We start from the raw sequence: 5,613 nt of genomic DNA, 5'->3' as shown, positions 1-5,613 counted from the left end.
CTGGTGCCTCCTCCTCATCATGTCGTTTGAAGCATTCTGATCCAGCATGAGCCGGTAAGATTTTGCATGAATCAGCTATGCCTGAGCATCCAGAGTGGCCCGCTCCTCAGCCATCCTGGTTTCCTCAGCAGCAATGTCCTCCTTGGCCTGAGCTATCTGATCTCACAATTTCCTGACCTCCGCGTTATGCTGATCTTGATTATCCGGGTTAACTTCCATGGTCAACAATGTCGCCAAGGCGTCCAATAAACTGGACAGGACTTGAGCCGGCGGGGACGCGGGGCCTCCTGGCCCGGCTGCCGATCTGGAAATCATTGCCGCCGTAGCTGAGGAGTGCTGCGTGGGCTGTGTACCGGCCATGAAGATCGCCGCCCGGCTTGGTGGTTCAAGGGGGTCCGGAATACTGTCGCCATCGGAACAGCCCCCAAACCGGCCATCTTGCAGTTGATACAATGACTCGGTCTCCCCGGTGGATGACTCGCCATCTGAATAGACAACCGTCTCACGGTCGGATACTGGTTCAGATTCTGCACCATGGATGAATCCTACGAACGCACGCTTCATGGCGGGCTGAACCCGGGCAGGGCTTGCACGCTGAGCTGTCTCGATGAAGTCGACGCAGATGTCCGGCACAGGGCCCGGTTCGCCAATCTTGCCAATGAAGACATGAATTCCTCCGAAGGGGACCCGGTACCCATGCTCGATTGAGTCGGCATCGGGGCCCCAGCCTGCATCGTCGATGTAAAGCTTGCCGCGACGACTCTTGGTCATCCAGCCCACTGCATATCCCTTGAGTCCTTCGAAATTGCCCTCTAAGAACTTGAAATCATCGTGCGATAGCCCCACGGTGGGCACCAACTATCGTGGAATTGTCATGTCAGATGTCGTAGTGTAAGGACTTAGTCGTGGAGCCATCACAACGAGATTAGCTTAAAGGGGTTAAACCAGACAAAGGACACATGGAGTTTATATTGGTTTGGCCCCTTGCGGTGAAGGTAAAAGCCTATGATCCAGTTGTGGTGGAATTGATGGGGTTTCGATGACCAGGGAGCGAGTCCGCTTTGCCTGGCTCTCGAGTTGTTGTTTGTTGTGCCTAAACCGCCACCGGGTCATTCCTTTATATACACAGGTTGACGCCCGTCGGTCTACAGAATCCCGAGGCCAGTTCATAAACGTGTCCGGCTTGGTGTCTACTCTTTCCTGCCTTACATTACAAGTTACACGCCTATGGCGGTTTATGTCTATGGGCCCTAACCCGCCTCTGGGCTTTTGGGCTCCCTTATTATGTTTCCTTCATAAGTCGCCATCTTCTATAACTTCATGGGCTTCAATATTGGTAGTATCTCTGTGGATAAACCGACCCCTCCTGGGCGGCTTATACCCACCATTTATATCCCCAACATGTGGTGAATAAAAATATAACCTCAAGTAAAGTTACTGATGGACGAAGACGAAAGAGGGGATGCCTTCCGGGGCATCCCCAAGCTTAGGCTCTTGGTTGTCCTTGAATATTACCTTGGGGTGCCTTGGGCATCCCCAAGCTTAGGCTCTTGCCACTCCTTATTCCATGGTCCATCAAATCTTTACCCCAAACTTGAAAACTTCACAATACAAAACTCAACAGAAAATCTCATAAGATCCGTTAGTATAAGAAAATAAATCATCACTTTTGGTACTGTTGTGAAATCATTCTTTATTTATATTGGTGTAATATCTACTGTATTCCAGCTTTTCCATGGTTCATACCTCCCGATACAACCCATAGATTCATCAAAACTACCAAACAACACATAGAAAACAGAATCTGTCAAAAACAGAACAGTCTGTATCAACCTGTAAACTTCAAATACTTTTGTAACTCCAAACATTCTGGAAAATTAGGACAACCTGGGAAATTTGTGTACCAATCTTGTGCAAAAAGAATCATATCAAAAGCACGCTTATGTAAAAAAATAAAAATTATTTTCCTGGGCGCAAAAGTTTCTGTTTTTCAGCCAAATCAAAACAACAATCACCATAAGCCATCCCAAAGGTCTTACTTGGCACAAACACTAATTAAAACGCAAAAACACATCTAACCAGAGGCTAGATGAATTATTTATTGAAAAACAGAACCAAAAAAATAAGAACAAAAATAAAGTTGGGTTGCCTCCCAACAAGCGCTATTGTTTAACGCCCCTAGCTAGGCATAAAACACATAGATCTACGTATTGCCATAATAAAAATATGGCATATCACGTATGCTCATCTCATACTCCCTTCGTTCGGAAGCAAGTTTCCTTTTTGTTATGCAAAAATAATCAAAAGGGCTAAATTTAATAGGGTAGGGATCCCTAAGATCAAGTTCGGGAGGAATTGGCTCCTCCTTCGGCCCTTCGTATTGAATAATCAACTCATCATTGTAAATGTTCTTTTGGCAAAAAGTCATGAGCTTATTTTCTAGAGAGAAGCCTAATCTGTTGTTTTGTATAGCAAAATTGTCATTAAGTCTAGAAATTCTCTCAACTAAAACATCGCTAGGGATCCTTTTTCTTAAATTTTCGTTATAAGCAACATGATCGAGAGATCGTAAACGCATTATTTCTTCTTGATTAAAGAGAATCCCCTCTATGGGAGGACGCCCACCATCTATTTTATAATGCGCAAAAATTTCACTAGCTTCTTTCATAATAAATCTAAACTCATGGCTAGAAATATGGTAGCGCCGCATTTAACAGAAGAATGCTCAATATTAGAGAACTCTAGAAAAATCCTTTGTATGCTAGGGTGCATATGAATAAATTGTCTTCCAAGTTCAATTATAAGCAAAGTTATAGCATCCGAGACTATTAGTTTTATGGAGAATAGATCCACCTAGCTTGGGTAGCGCACCGGCACAAGTAAAGAAATCTTGAATAACTCCTTTTCCAATAATATTGCCGCTACCTATGCGAAGTTTTTTAGTGTGCAAAATAGTAGATTCTTAATGAGGATCAATATTAGCAAAATTATCAAGATTTCCATCACCATTACTACTATCTTTTTCAATGATAACCTCCACAGATTCAGACATGATGGGAACAAATAGATCTAGCAAATGAGTGAACTAAAAGCAAGCAAAAAGACGAACGAAAGAAGGGCGAATAAAAAGGAAAATCTTTTTGAAAATCATTTTAGAAGTGGAGGGGGGGAGAGGAAAACGAGAGGCAAATGGCGAATAATGTAATGTAAGAGATGAGAACTTTATGATGGGTACTTGGTATGTCTTGACTTGGCGTAAATCTCCCTAGCAACGCCGCCAAAAATTCTTCCTGCTAGTTCTTGAGTTTGCGTTGGTTTTTTCCTTGAAGAGGAAAGGGTGATGCAGTAAAGTAGAGATGAGTATTTCCCTCAGTTAAGAACCAAGGTATCAATCCAATAGGAGAAGAATGCACAAATCACCAATACCTGGACAAACAATCAAACACTTGCACCCAACGCGATAAAGGGATTGTCAATCCCTTCACGTTCACTTGCCAAAGTGAGATCTGGTAGAGATAGATAAATAAAACTAAACAAAAGATAAAATATATTTTTTGCATTTTTGGTATATAGATCTGAAAATAAAAGATTGCAAAATAGTAGATCAGAAACTAATATGATGGAAAATAGACCCGAGGGCCATATGTTTCACTAGAGGCTTCTCTCATGAAGGCAAATAATACAGTGGGTGAACAAATTACTGTTGAGCAATTGATAGAAAAGTGCCAGGTTATGCCGATATCCAAGGCAATGATTATGAAATATAGGCATCACGTCTGTGTTAAGTAGACCGACTCCTGCTTGCATCTACTACTATTTCTCCAGACATCGACCGCTATCCAGCATGCATCTAGAGTATTAAGTTCATAAAGAACAGAGTAATGCCTTAAGTAAGATGACATCATGTAAAGGAATAAACTCATGCAAGATGATATAAACTCCATATTTTTATCCTCGATGGCAACAATTCAATACGTGTCTCGCTACGCCTACTTTGTCACTGGGTGAAATCACGCAAGATTGAACCCAAAGCTAAGGACCTCTCCCATTGCAAGAAAAGGCAATCTAGTTGGCCAAACCAAACCGATAATTTGAAGAGAAATACAAAGATACAAAATCGTGCATATAAGAATTCAGAGAAGATTCAGTATTCATAGATAAGCTGATTATAAATCCACAATTCATCGGATCTCGACAAACACACCGCAAAAGAAGATTATATCATATAGATCTCCAAAAACATCGAGGAGAACATGGTATTGAGAATCAAAGAGAGAGAAGAAGCCATCTAGCTACTAGCTATGGACCCGTAGGTCTGAGGTAAACTACTCACGCTTCATCGGAAAGGCAATAGGGTTGATGTAGATGCCCTCCGTGATTGAATCCCTCTCCGAAAGGATACCGGAAAAGGCCCCAAGGTGGAAAAGTGTCTAGTAGTGCTTAGTAGTGAATTTGACTCATGTACAAGAAAAATTACAACTTGTATGGTTGTTCATCTCAAGAAATATAAATTTAATTTTTTACTTTGGTTTATTCGGTTAACCATTTGGTTTTTCGGTATATACCATAAAAACCAAAGTTCAAAACGGTATGAAAAGTTCATACCCAACCGAAACCATAAACCATAAAAACCGTAAAATTGATTCGATTCGGTTTATTTTCGGTATGATTTTTTGGTTCGGTTTTCAAATGCACAGAGCGACTAATAGCTATACTTTGTTGTCCAAAACCTTTGCCGTCAGCTTGGCCAGGAAGGCAGATGACAAACATCTTTGTTGTCCGCTACCTTTCCGCAGACGGTAAAGAAGCTGTTTATCGTGACTTTCAGTGCTGAAAGTGGGGCCGTCAGCCAGGAGACGGCAAAGGTGTTTGCCGTCCGTGACCTAGTCCTTCGCCGTCTGCTGTGCCAGACAACAAAGTAGATGATTTCTATAGTGCTTGGAATGCTATTACTGTTCATCAGATAAAATTATATTTCATATGATAATATAAAATGACAATAATTAGCCAAATCTGTAAGTAATAAGTGTTCTGATGTTATACGGATTTTTAATAATTGAAAATCATATTCAATAGCAAACTTATGTGCATATAATTCCATGCTTGTTCATTTTATAGGCTCTCGGATAAAATATCCTTGGAGTAATCTCGACTTCTTTTCCCCATGATTCAATTGCTACTCATACGCACGCGGCCCCAGCCCGAACTCTTTATGGTCATAGTGGGAGCTTTGGACTTCGACTCCTACCCTGCATCTTTTTTCCTTTTTCTATTTCGTACACACTCTACGCCCGAACGACGGGCGAAAATCCAGTGCGGATGACAGACGGAAAATTAGGTGACCTAACAAAGGACCTAATGATGAAAAAAAGTGGAGAAACAACACTCCTTTTAATATTATATTAGGTAAAGATAAACATATGGGCCGCGAGCCTGTGGCACTCACTCTAAGAAAAAAAAGAGTTCGATAGCACAGTGTGAGTCGAAAACTGGACCTCTGTGTCCAACGAAGACAAGCTTGCCATCTGACCAGACAACTTTCTATGATAAAGCAAAGAGGGACGCTTTATATATCTATTGTGCTGGATAGATAATAAAACTTATATATACGCG

The sequence above is a fragment of the Triticum dicoccoides genome, chromosome 4B (genome assembly GCF_002162155.2).
Source record: "Triticum dicoccoides isolate Atlit2015 ecotype Zavitan chromosome 4B, WEW_v2.0, whole genome shotgun sequence".
NCBI classification, from domain to species: domain Eukaryota; kingdom Viridiplantae; phylum Streptophyta; class Magnoliopsida; order Poales; family Poaceae; genus Triticum; species Triticum dicoccoides.
Note: the sequence above shows the minus strand (reverse complement) of the source record.